At 45.7% G+C, this 14138-nt stretch overlaps 1 long non-coding RNA gene across 1 annotated transcript; it reads right to left on the bottom strand.

The window, feature by feature from the left end:
- Window positions 1–6145: 6145 nt before the first annotated feature.
- LOC113909973 lies at window positions 6146–9293 on the bottom strand. Its single transcript, XR_003515866.1, has 2 exons — window positions 9202–9293; window positions 6146–6360 (listed from the first exon to the last, which is right to left on the bottom strand). It is a non-coding gene; the product is annotated as an uncharacterized LOC113909973 (long non-coding RNA).
- Window positions 9294–14138: the final 4845 nt, after the last annotated feature.

Raw genomic sequence — 14138 nt, 5'->3', positions numbered from 1 at the left:
TTCCCCAATTGATTTTATATACCTTGTTTTTTTTTATTATTATTATGTTTAGTTAGCCACTGTATAGTACATCCTTAGTTTTTGATGTAGAGGGAATTTCTAAGTCATAAACCCCTACATTAAAGGAACAAGAAAGATCTCCCACAACCTAACTGTATACCTGAGGAAACTAGCACAAGAACAAATGAGGCCCAAAGTCAGAAAGAAGGAAATAAAGAGGGTGGAAATAAATTAGAAACTAAAAGAAATGGAGAAAATACCAATGAAACCAAGAGGGTTTTTCTTTTCCTTTTTTTTTTTTGAGATGATAAATGGATAACACTTTAGCTAGACCCCCCAAAAAAGAGGGGGCTCAAATGAAATCAGAAAATGAAAGAGGAGACATTACAACTGATACCAGGGAAATACAAAGGATCCTAACAGACTATTATGAACAGTTCCAGGCATGGCTCATTTTGTTGCACTTCATTTTATTGAGATTCACAGATGTTTTATTTTTACAAATTGAAGATTTGTGGCAACCCTGCCTTGGGCCCCTCTATTGGCACCGTTTTTCCCCAACATCTGTTCATTTTATATCTCTCTCACATTTTGGTAATTCTTTTAACATTAATGAAGAAGTTTGAAATACTCCTTTTGTTCTGGGGATCTGTGATCTTTGATGTTACAAATGGTTTCGGGACACCATGAACCATGCCCATATAAGATGGCAAACTTACTGTGTGTGTTCTCACGGCTCCCACAACCAGCTGTTTCCCCAACTCTCTCCCTCTCTTTGGGCACAACAATATTGAAATCATTCCAATTAATAACGTACAGTGGCCTCTAAGTATTCAGGTGGAAGGAAGAATCTCACATCTGTCACTTTAAATCAAAAGCTAAAAATTAAGCTTAATGAATAAGGCATATTGAAAGCCAAGATTGGCACAAGAAGCCTAGCTTTCACCCTAACAGCAAAGCTATGAATGCAAAGGTAAAGTTCCTGAAGGAAATAAAAAATGCTAGTCCAGGGGCGCCTTGGTGGCTCAGTCGGTTAAGTGTCTGCCTTTGGCTCAGGTTGTGATCCCGGGGTCCTGGGATTGAGCCCCAAGTCGGGCTCCCTGCTCAGTGGGGAGCCTGCTTCTCCCTCTCCTGCTCAGCCAGCTTGTGCTGTCTCTTTGTCAAATGAATAAATAAAATCTTTTTAAAAAACAGTGCTAGTCCAGTGAATACATGAATGATAAGAAAGCAAGACAGCCTTATTGCTGATATGAAAAAAGTTTGAGTGGTCTGGATAGAAGATCAGACCAGCCACAACATTTCCTTAAATTCAAGCCTAATCCAGAGCAAGACCCTCACTCTCTTCAATTCTGTGAAGGCTGAGACAGATGAAGAAGCTGCAGAAGTCTGAAGCTAGAAGAGCTTCATGAAGTTTAAGGAAAGATGCCATCTCCATAATATTAAGGTGCAAGGTGAAGCAGCAAGGGCTGATGTAAAATCTGCAACAAGTTGCCAAGATGCTATCACTTAGATAACGAAGGTGGCTACACTAAACCACAGATTTTGGGGCACTTGGGTGGTTCAGTTGGTTAAGCGTCTGCCTTCAGCTTAGGTCATGATCTCAGGGTCCTGGGATTAACCCCCACATCGGGCTCCTTGCTCAGCAGAGAGTCTGCTTCTCCCTCTCTCTCCGACCCTCCTCCCCACTTATGCTCTCTCTCACTCTGTCTCAAATTATAAAAATAAATAAACCACAGATTTTGAATGTAGAGGAAACAGCCTTCTTTTGAAAGAACAGTTTATCTAGAACCTTCCTAGTTAAAGAGAAGTCAGAAAACCTCTGGTCCAAAATGGTGACACAGGAAGACCCTGACTCACCTCCTCCATAAACACAACCAAATCTATACCTGCTTATAGAACAATTCTTCCTGATATAGAATTGAGGCCCGACTGAACAGCTTCTTCATAACAAAAGACAGAAAGACTACATAGAGAACGACAAGGGAGACAGAGACACAGTAATAAAGGGAATCCTCACCCCTGATGCTGTGAACTGTAGTGGGGAAGGATAATACTGAGGGACCATGAGCAGATGCATTTGCCCTGGAACACAGGAAAAAAGCTGCATTTTAAAAGGGCAACTAGAATCAACAAAAAGGCAACCTACTGAATGGGAGAAGATAGTTGCAAATGATATATCCAACAAGGGGTTAATATGTAAAGTATATAAAGAACATGTACAACTCAATACCAAAAAAAAACAATCTGATTTAAAAATGGGCAGAGGGTCTGAATAGACATTTTGCCAAAGATGACCTACAAATGGCCAACAGACACATGAAAAGATATCTGTTCAACACCACTCTCCTCATTAGGGAAATGCAAATCAAAACCACAATGAGATATCACCTCACACCTGCCAGAATGGCTAAAATCAAGATAAGAGACAAGTGTTGAGGAGGCTGTGGAGAGAAAGGAACCCTCTGTTGATGGGAATGCAACCTGGTGCAGCCCCTGTGGAAAACCGTATGGAGGTTCCTCAAAAAATTAAAAATAGAATTACCCTATGATCCAGTAATACCACTACTGGATATTTACCCAAAGAAAATGATAGCACAAATCTGAAAAGCTATATGTATCCCTATGCTTATAGCAGCATTACTTACAATAGCCGAGATATGGAAGCAACCTAAGTGTCCATTGACAGATGAATGGATCAGGAAGAAGTTATGTATATATATTCTCTCTCACACACACTCACACACTCACACACACACACAATGGAAAATTAGCCATAAAAAAGGAGATCTTGCCACTTGTGACAACATGGAGTCCTAGAAGGTATTATTCTAAGGAAAATGAATCAGACTGAGAAAGACAAATATATTTCACTTATATGTGGATACAAAAAAATGAAAAAACAAAACAGAATCAGAACTATAAGTGCAGAGAATGGATGGTTGCCAGACAGGAAGGGGGTGTTGGGATGGGCAAAATACGTGAAGGGGAGGAGGAGATACAGACTTCCAAATTATTTCTACTGCAGAGGACCAACAAATTGCACAACCTAGAAGAAATAAATTCCTAGAAACATACAAACTACCAAGACTGAATCATGAAGGAATAGAAAATCTTAACAGAGATTATTAGTAAGGGTGTTGAGAAGTTTTAAATTATTGATTCAAATAATAGCCCAGGACCAGATGGCTTCACTGGTGGATTCCATCAAACATTTAAAGAAGAATTAATGCCAGTCCTTCTCAAACTCTTCCAAAAACAGAACAGGAAGGAACACTTCCAACTCATTTTATGAGGCCAGCATTACCCTGACACCAAAACCAGAGGTCACAGGAAAAGAAAATTGCAGGTCAATATCCCTGATGAACACCAGTGCAAAAATCTTCAACAAACTGAAGACAACAATATATTAAAAGGATCATACAGCATGATCAAGTGTGATTTATTCCAGAAATGCAAACATGGTTCAACATCTACAACATTGATGTGATATACCTCATTAAAAAAATGTATATCATATGATCATCTCAGTAGAAGCAGAAAAAGTAACAAAATTCAACATCCTTTCATTATAAAAATGTTCAATAAATTGGATAGAAAGAACGTACCTCAACATAAGACCAAATATATGCCAAGTCCACAGCTAACATCATACCAAACAGTGAAAAACTGAAAGCTTTTCCTCTAAGATCAGGAAAAAAAATAAAGATATCTACTCTTGCCACTCCTATTCAACATAGTATTGGAGGTCCTAATTAGAGCAATTAGGCAAGAAACAAAAGACATACAAATCAGAAAGGAAAGAGTAAAATTATTTCTACTGCAGAGGACATATTATATATAGAAAAACCCTAAACAGTCCACCAAAAAACTGCTAGAATAATCAAGTTTGGTGAAGTTGTAGGATACAAAAAAAAAAAAAAAAAAGAAAAAAATCAACATACAAAAATTAGTTGTGTTTCTATACACTAACAAACTATCTGAAAAATAAAGAAAATCTGAAAAATAAAGGTGCATTTTTCAAATGCACCAAAAAGCAAAAGGTACCTAGGAATAAATTTAAGCCAAGAAGGTCATAGACCTGTGCACTGGAAACTATGGACATCGATGAAAGAAATTGAAGAAGACACAAGTTAATGGAAAGATAGTCCATATTCACGGATTGGAAGAGTATGGTTAAAATGTCCATACTACCCAAAGCAATCCACACATTCAAAGCAAAGCCTATCAAAACTACAATGGCATTTTTTTCAGAAATAGAATAATCCTAAAATTTGTATGGAACAATGTAAGACCTCAAATAGCCAAACCAATCTTGGTAAAGAACTAAGCTGGAGGCATCACTCTCCCTGATTTCAAACTATATTACAAAGCTACAGTAATCAAAAATAGTAGGTAGTGGCATAAAAATAGACACACAGATCAACGGAATAGAATGGAGGGCCCACAAATGGGAGTGACCATATATGTTCAATTTATGACAATGGAGCCAAGAAAATACAGTGGGGAAAGGACAAGCTCTTTAATAAATGGTGTTGGGAAAATTGGACAGCCATAGGCAAAAGAATGAAACTGGGTCACTGTCCTATACCACACACACACACACACACACACACACACACACACACCAATTCAAAATGAATTAGAAACATGAATGTAAGACCTGAAACCATAAAACTCCTTAAAAAAAAAAAAAAAAGACATGGGGTAAGGTCCTTGCCATCAGTATTTGCAGTGATTGTTTTCGATTTGATGCCCACAAGCAAAGGCAACAGAAGATAAACAAGTGGGACTGAATCAAACTGAAAGGTTCTCTACGGTGAAGGAACACAACAACATGAAAAGAGAACGTACAAAACATGTTGTATACTTGATGGGGGTAATATCCAAAACATATAAAGCACTTCTACAACTTGATACCAAAAGAACAAGCAACCTGATTTTTAAAAATGGGCAGAGGATCTGAATACACATTTTTTCCAAAGAAGACATACAAAATGGCCAACAGGTCCATGAAGAGGTGCTCAGTATCACTAACCATCAGTGAAGTGCAAATCAAAGCCACAGGGTATCCCCCCACACCTATAAGTACGGCAGTTATCAAAAAGAGAAGAAACAAGTGTTGGCAAGGATGTGGAGAAGAGGAACCCTGGGTACCGTTGGTAGGAATGTAAATGGATGCAGCCACTATGGAAAAGAATATAGATGTTCCTCAAATTAAAAATAGAACTACCATATGATCCAGCAGTTCTACTTCTGAGCATTTATCTGAAGGAAACAAAGTCACTATCTTGAAAAGAATATATACCCCATGTTAATTCACTGTAGCATTATTTACAACGGTCAAGACATGAAACAATCTAAATGTTCATCGACAGGTGGATGGGTAAAAAAGATGGGACACACACACAGTGGATTACTCAACCATTAAAAAATAGTGAAATCTTAGGGAGCCTGGGTGGCTCAATCAGTTAAGGGCTGACTCTTGGTTTCCATTCAGGTCATGATCTTATGGGTCATGGGATCAAGTTCTGCATTGGCGGGGGGGGGGGGGGGTCTGTGCTCAGCAGGAAGTCTGCTTGAGACTCTCCCCTCCCTCTGCTCCTCCTCTTCCCCTAATACTCTTTTAGGAAGAAAAAAAAGTAGTGAAATATTGCCATTTGCCACAACATGGATGGACCCTGAGGATATTAAGTGAAATGAGTCAGACAGAAAGCCAAATACTGTATGATTTCTCTTATATGTAGAATCTAAAACCACAACAAAAACCAAACTCATAGATGCAGAAAACAGGTTGGTGGTTGCCAGAGGCAGGAAGGGTGGTGAAATGAGTGAAGATGGTCAAAGGTATAAACTTCCAGTGAGAAGATAAACAAATCCTGGCATGTAACATACAGCACGGTGACTGCAGTTAACACCACCATGTTGTCTATTTGAAAGTTGCCAAGAGCATAAATCTTAAAAGTTCTCATCACAAGAAAAATGTGTGGCTATGTGAGGGGATGGATGTTAACTTATTGGGAGTCTTACATCACCAATACATACACACATCAAATCATGATGTTGTACACCTGAAATACGGGTCATGTCAATTACATCAATGAAAATAGTAAAATTATCAATAGACAATAGACAATAACCTTTCAAATACTTTTCAAAAAGAAATATTAATTAGGACAAAAAAAAAGGAAAGAAAGGAAACTTTCTCAACATATACGGAGAGCATAAGACATGGGGCCCTGTTGTTCATTCTGCTCTTCCTCCTGTCAGGACCACGAGGACTCTGGTCACCAATTTCCATGAGGGGTAATTCCAAGCAGCTCCAGCTGAGTTCCTTACAATTCAACACAATTCTGACACCATCTGCATGGAGAGAGCATCAGATCCTGAGGGTTAAGTCCACCAAGACTGCCCCGCCCATACCAATTCCAAGTCCAGATTATGAGCTGTGCTTCTGACCGACCAGCTATAGATTGGAAGTCCCCACGACCTGCTCCCTGGTTTTAACTAAGTTGCTAAAACAGCTCACAGAAACATTTGCTTACTAGATTGGTTTACTATAAAAGGAGAGAATTCAAGAACAGAGAGATGGAAGGGATGCATACACAGGGCGAGGTACAGGGAGAGGTCAAGAACAGAGAGATGGAAGGGATGTGTACACAGGGCGAGGTACAGGGAGAGGTACGGGGCGTCCATGCTTCTCAGAGCACACTACTTTCGCCAGACCTCCGTGTGTTCACCTCGGAAGCTCAGTGGGTTTTTAATGGAGGCCTCATTACCGGGACATGATGGATTACATCATTAGACATTGGTGACAGAACTCAATCTCCAGCCCCTCTTCTCTCACGGAGGGAGGGGAGGGGTGGGGGAGGGGCTGAGACTGGATGTTCCAACCCTCTAATCAGGTGGTTGGCTCCACTGGCACGCAGTCCTGTCCTTAGGTGTTCACAAAACAAAACAAAACACACCTCACTGACATAACAAAAGACACCCTGATTGCTCTCAATGCTGGAAATTCCAGGGGTTTTAGGAGCTAGGAATGGGTCAAAAACCAAATATGTATTTATGATAAATTACAGTATCACAACCACCACGTGCCTGTTGCAGACCAACATTTCCACAAAGGCACAGGCACAGCAGACTTCTCCACTTAATCTGTATGTTCTCCGAATGTTAGGGCCCTGACAAAGCCAATTCGTGTATCAGGGACCCACCCCCCCAAAACGGAGGCTGCCCCAGTGGTCCGGCCCTGTCACAAATCTAAGTCAGCCTGCGCTGAACAGGAAACACCTGCCAAAGAACCCTAACACCAGTCAGTCCTCCAGCTCTGCAGTAGCTGGCTCGCGGGACCCTAGAAAACACGATTTCCTAGCCAGTCATGCCTTGTTTCTGAAGAATACAGACTTCGAGTCAGGAGACCATGGATTTGAAACCTGACGCTGCATTCACCCTGGGCCAGTTGTTAAACCCTCCCAAACCTTGCTCTTTACTGATTCAACAGCAATAATAATAATAATACCAACTTCAGAGGACTGTGGTGAGGATAAAAAAAAGATACCTTGTAAACTCTTAACTCTCAGTACAAATTATAGTTATATTCTATTCACCGTAACTGAGGAATTAGGTTTAAAAGCAGGAAGCTCCAGCTCAGTCAGCATTTCCCATCCAAAGGCTCCCCGGAAGCCATCAGTCAAGGGGGAGAGAGGGTGAAGTCCTATTACAGTTCATCCCAGGGAAGGCTCTTAGCAAGCCCCTAGTGCTCAGCTCCATCTGTTTTATTCCCGAGACACCCCCGCGCTCAGTAGCTTCCCACTTACTGGGGAAGGGATAAGGAGAGTGGAACCAAGTAGGTTTTTTTGTTTCCCATCGCGCAATCTGTCTCAGAGGCAGAACATGAGAAGTCTAGAATTTTCTCCTCACCCCTCTCTGCACAACCCCAAGTGAAAGCCTCTACCCTCCAAAGCAGCAGAGAAACTTGATTCTCTCCTTCATGCCTCCTTCATGTGAGAGAGGAGACCAAGGGTTAATCAGGGGCACTCGCAAACCGGTGCCTTATTTCTGAGAAAAAGCCAAGACTGATTCAGTGTGGGACCCGATAGCTTTCTATTCAGACCAGCTGGAGAGCTGGGCAGGAGGAGAGAAAGGGTCTTTGTGAAATGCAGGGCAAAGCAGGCTCAAGGCTCCACTCCTTTCTCAGCTGATGGTCCTCTTAGGGGAATCAGGCCAGTCCTGCACTTCCTGGACGACTTGGAGCCACACATAGGCCTCCGCATGACTCCAGTGCCCGCCAGACAGATGCATGGCCCCGCTAGGGAAGTCCAGAGGTCCTGGGGGTGATGGGACCTCAGCTCTCGAGAGGGCTATGGAGGCACGTTGGAAACACTGTGTCTGCAGTCTCATGTGCTTGACTGCTCAGGAATGCATGGTTCGGGTAACTTTCTGGTTTGACTTACAGGAAGGTCTGCTGGGGATAGGGCAGGAATGTTGTAACAGCTCTGGATCACCTTGGAAAAATACCATTCATTTGCCAGCCCGGCACTGCAATTCCAGGAAGCAGCTGTGGGTGAATCAGCAACCTCCTCTTTCCCGGTGGCTTTAAGGAAGCATGTCCAGGGCCTCACCCACCCAGAGCCACACACAGGCTCTTCTGAGAGGGACTGAAGGGGGGCTGCTTGGTAGCTCCTCACTCGTGGGGCTGGAGAAAAAGGGAGGAGATGAGAGACCTCAAAGCCCCAGATTCTTCTAGGTCTTCTGGAAAGATTTTCAGCCTTTTGAAACAGAAAATCCATTCACGGCTTTGAATTTTTTTTCTTCTGGAGCTCACAGCAACTAATGAAAGGAGGGCGAAGTCTCTACGTTCTGAGTGGCATGGCTTGCATTTTCCTCAGTGTGAGGGTGGCCTCTCACCTGCAGAGCCCGCCCAGGGCTGAGAAGCTCACAGCCGTGGCCTGTAGGGTGGTCCTCTAGGGCTCGCTAGGCAGCTGGAGGGGCCACAGCTCCAGCTGCCCTTACCCCCAGCCCAGAGCCCCCTCCCCCAACCCCCGCCCTCCATGCCTCTTCTCCAGGGGCAGGGTTCCTTCTCTCAGCCTTGCTGTTGACCAATCTCTGGCCCCCCCGCCTCCTGCTGTCGCTAGAGCAGCTTTGGGCCCCTGGACAGAACTGGTGCCTTGGTTTTCCCCCGGCCAACTGGAGCTAAGCAGTTACCAGATTTGGAGAGGAGGGTCGCTCCTGGGTTGTCACACACACTTGAAAGCTCTTCTTTCCTGTGTTCCTGGCTCACTTCTGTGCTGTTACATTCAAACACATTTATGACCCACATTCAGACCTGATGACTATGAAAGCAAGTCCGCATTCACTGATGATTCAGGAGAACTTGAAAGATGAGCTGAGTCAATATGAGCTGTGGTTTTTAACTCCTCCACCCATCCTATTGTAATGTGCCCCCCCCCCCTTACCTTTCTCTGAGCACCACGCTCTTCCGGGGCTCCTGTGCGTGCGTGGAGGAGGCCAGGGAGAGATGGGTAAGTTGGCCACAACCACCCCATGACTCTTTATCCTCAGGGCTTCATGCGAGGCAGGCAGCTATGCAGCCTGCAGCCTCTGAACGGGGAAGTGGAGATGAGAGGTGGTGGAAGGGGACCCCGCTTTAGGCTTTTTGAAGCACCAGCTCTAAGGAGGTTAAGTGGAGGTCTTGGCCTCACCTGTGGGCCAGAGCAGGGCAGGTGGGGGAGGGCTTTAAAGGATACTGTGAAAACTTCTAGACAAGTCTGAGGTCAGGGTTGGTGAGGAAGAGGAAAACCTCGCAGGGACCAGCCCTTGGGGTTTATTTCTTGCTCTAATAAACCATGTCGCCCCTACTCCTTTCCTCCTTCCTTCCCTTACTTTCCTTCTCTGTTGCTTCTTGGTTGTTTATAATCTAGCCCAGTGGTTATCAGCCACACCTGGACACTTGTTAGAAATGCAAATTCTCAGACCCTACCCCAGACCTACTGAATTAGACACTCTGGGAGTGGGGCTGGCAGTCTTGTGTTTTAACTAGCCCTTCAGGTGATTGAGTCTGGGCATGCTTGAAGTTGAGAACCCTGCTCTAGTCTCCTTTTCCCCAGTGAGGCCAAGGCTCCCCGGAGGGCAGACTACAGAGGGCATGGCACAGTCCTCGGCATCCAGGGGCCCAGCCCTGCCCAGAACCCTTAGCAGGAAGTTGGAAGATCAAGGAGGCAGCCCCGAAATAATCAGGACCTGGGTTCTAGTTGGGTGGCCCCAGCCAAGTCACTCACCTTGCCAACTCTTTTGATTCTTCCTCTGTAGTGTAGATGGGAAGAAGTTGGTCTCTGAGTCTGGATCTGGCCAGGGTCTGCTTCATTATTCCTCCCTTTCCTACTGACTCCCTGCCCGGCCCCCATGGCGACCCTGGGTTTCTTTTTGTCCTTGGGTACTGTTGTGTATTGGGAGAAAGAGAAATCGAGGGGAGAACTGAAATAGGAACACGTGTAGGAGAAGCCATAGGCTCCAACAGAAATGGGGCCATGCTTGGAGTGTGTGCTCCCATTGGGTAGGGAGCTCAGCTGGGGGGAGGGGGAGAGGGACAGAGAGCGGGCTTTGCTGTCAGGAGTCGGAGTAGCCAATTAAAGCAACAAGCCTTTAATCACTCACTGCGATGGTACAAGTAAGAGTCTAAAATCAGAGAAGCTGCCCATCCCTGTTCCATTTTCCCCCATGGAACTGCATACGAGTCAGGGGCAGATGGATCAGTTGTGGATGTGAGGGTTGTCTTGCTCTTGAGGAAGCCCCTGAAGAAAGGGCAGTTTTAGGGCCCCGAGGTGGGAGGAGAGGGATGGGGGGAAGGGCTCAGAGTGGAAACGTCCTGGGGACTGAGACGGTGGGGAGAGTGTCTTCATGGTTTCCTCCCCTACCCGCACTCCCCCTCGAAGGAGGCCTCAGCGGAGATGGGCACCTGAAGAGGACCGCTGCCCGAGCCTCAGACAGAGACAGGAACGCAGGTGCCTCCCAGCGAGGAATGCAGGCATGCGAAGCGCACGACCAGCGAGGGGGCCCCAGTGCAGTGACTGCACCTCCCTCCAGATGCCATCCATGGGCTGTGCCCCAAGGCTGCTGAGCGCAAGGCGCCTTCCCCGGGCCCGCCAGGCAAAGCCTCTGTAACTGCCTACAGGTCAGGCCTTAAACATCACACAAGCACACATAGGTTTTTAAGCAGGAGCCAGACGGCTCACTTCTGCTCAGGGAGACACCAAGTGACCCCCTCCTCCCTGCCTCTTTTGAGCCATCTCCAGCTTTCAGGCAAGGATCATGGCACCTGCCTCTGCACAGGGGTGCAGTGACTTTGTCCAGGTGGAAATCGCTTTTCACCCACTTGTCTAGGTTTGATGCTCTTTGATGCCTGTCATTTTAAATCACAAGCATTTCTGGGAAGTAATTGGAAGAAGTGCAAACCCCCACAACCAGTTCACATGCTTGGCATTTATGAGACTCTGCTACTGTTAAGTGGTGCTCTCCTTCCCCCCTCTCTGGACATGATCAGGTATTAAGTTTTCTCTTCTTTTTCTCACCCTCCCACCCAGAGTGACTCAGCTCCTGGTAGGAGAGATGGGTGTACAGCCGAAACGGAGGCGATGTACAGGAGTGGAGGGAGAAGGGAAAGCTAGCGTGTGGGCCAGACCACAGGGTCTGATCATGGTGAGCGAAGAGGCTGTTGTGTCCTGACTGCTGATTCCAAGAAGATGAGTCCCAAGGTGATCAGAACCATCTTCCTGAAAGACGTCCGGCGCATGGGGGAAAAAGAAAGAGTTGGATATTTCAGTACAAGCCCTATTAATGCCAAAGCAGACACTGAATCACTCACTTGTCCCAGCCTATGCTATTTTTTATATATTTCATACTGATATATTCTGTCTTCCTGATTGGATTGCAAGCTTCTTCAGGGCAAAGACCATGCCTTACGTGTCTACATATGACCCAGAATACATCGTACTCAAATACATGCTGGGTGGCTAAGTGGTCAGGTTACAAAACCCCAGTCTACCACAAGCCAGTTCTTCCAGGCTGGTCTGGAAATATCTGGCTTCTATTTATTTACTTTTACACATAATTGTGTCCTATCTTCCTAGGTGGATTGTATATATATTCACTGAGGCTTCACAGGACTTGGCCAATACTTAGCTTTCAACAAATAAATACTTAACAACTAGATTTCTCAGAACAGACTTCAACAAGAGAAAAAATGGAACTGGAAATTTAATGCTGTCAAACTCCTTGAAGACCCATCCTTGGGGCGGTGAGATTCCAGGCATGATCGGACAGGACAGTCCCTGCCTGGAATCCTCCCCGAGGATGGCTCTATGCGTATGGGGGCTATTTCTGGGAACAGTGGGTGAACAGACCCCTTCACTTCAGTTTGCCCTAGTGCTCAGACATAGTGGTGGAGGTTTGCGGGCTTGTGTATAATGGGCTTGCTGATTCATTTTTATCATTCATCACAGTCACCATTTGAAACTGGCCAGTGTGAACATCCCTAGGTCTTTACCATGACAATCAAGGTGGTCCTGAAAAGGAGTCTTTGTGCCAACAAGCTGGTGTCCCGCTAACTGGACAATGTACGTAATTCGGGTTGAGGAAGAGGCACTGTCCATTCCAGGCAGGGACAGCCTTCCCCAACATCCCAATACATTCTACTCTGCCCTTCCATTTACCCCCCAGGGCTACCCCTCCTCCTGCTTTGAAGGCATGTGACCAGGTCCCAGGCTTACAGCTCATTGGTCTGAGCTTGCCCCTGTCTTCCTTTCTGGTGTGGTAATTTCTGACTTTCTTACGACCGGAAGCCAGACTCTGGGTTTGTTCTCCCCATCAACCACGTAGAGGAACAGCCCTTAGAGAAATTCCTCCCAAGATCAGCGGTTCTAACTCCTCAGCAGTGTTACTTGGAGGAGAGCTTAAATAATACAGCTCCATGGAAACTACCCCCAAAGGTTCCAATTTAGTCAGTCTGGTGATGTTCAATCAACTATAAAATTTTTTTAAGATTTATTTGTTTTAGAGAGAGAGCGGGGGGGGGGGGAGTGGGAGTGGGGTGCAGGGAGGGCCAGGTGGAGAGGGAGAGAGAGAGAACCTCACACAGACTCCCTGCTGAGTGCAGAGCCCAACACGGGGCCTCGATCTCATGGCCCTGAGATCACGGCTGGAGCCACAATCAAGAGTCGGACACTCAACCGACTGAACCACCCAGGTGCCCCCAGTCAGCTGTATTTTTAAAAACTTTACAGATGACTCTGATGCATGGGCAAGCTGAAGAACCACTGGACAAATTCTAAGCTCTTTGAGATCAGAAAACATGTGAGTCTTCCCTTCTGTATCCCCCAGTGTTTAGCACAACGCCTGGCATATAGCAACCTCCTATAAATGAAGCCAGTTAATAAATGATTGAAAACAGGGTGATGCATTGGGAGTAGGGTCAACCTGGTGTCTTACCTAAAAGTTAGGAAGGGCCAGTGGGACGCAGAAGGCCAAACCAGTCACAGTGGGGGTAGGGGATGGAAAAAAGCCAGGAGGGCGGGTGAAGTACACTGGGTAATTCGTGCCCCACATCGGACAATATGGTCCCTGCCCTTGAAAATTCTACTATGCCCCTGTACTGGGACTTACAGGAGTTCTGCCTCCAGTCCCACCTAGGAAATCTGATTGATCATTTGTTAAAAACCCTCCAAGGCAAAACAAACAACCCAACCCAACCCAAACCATAAAACTCCCTCCAAAGCCCTGCATTGTCAGGATAGTCTACATTCCCTTCTCTGGCTCACAAGTCCCTTTCTGGCTCTTTCCCAACTCATCGCATGCTGCCCGGTCCCATCTCTCTGTACCAGCGTCACCCTGCCTTCTTTCAGGCCTTACACCTTGCGGGCTTCTCCCTGCCGGCAATGCTTGCTGCCCCCGGCGCCCCTTTCCTCTAACAAACCCCAATGCTACCATCAAATCACAGCTTTAAAACATCACCTTCTCTTCCCCCAGAAGACTGTCAGCTTCCTGAGGGTCGAGGCCAGCCTGCTGTGCCCAACGCCTAGCCAGCAGATGCTCCAACATTTGTTCAATGAAGGGAAGTGGGGACGAGAAACCAAGAGCAGACACTCGGG

This window comes from Zalophus californianus, chromosome 6, assembly GCF_009762305.2.
Source record: "Zalophus californianus isolate mZalCal1 chromosome 6, mZalCal1.pri.v2, whole genome shotgun sequence".
NCBI classification, from domain to species: domain Eukaryota; kingdom Metazoa; phylum Chordata; class Mammalia; order Carnivora; family Otariidae; genus Zalophus; species Zalophus californianus.
The sequence above is the reverse complement of the archived record's forward strand: the minus strand, read 5'-3'. Positions and strand labels throughout refer to the sequence as shown.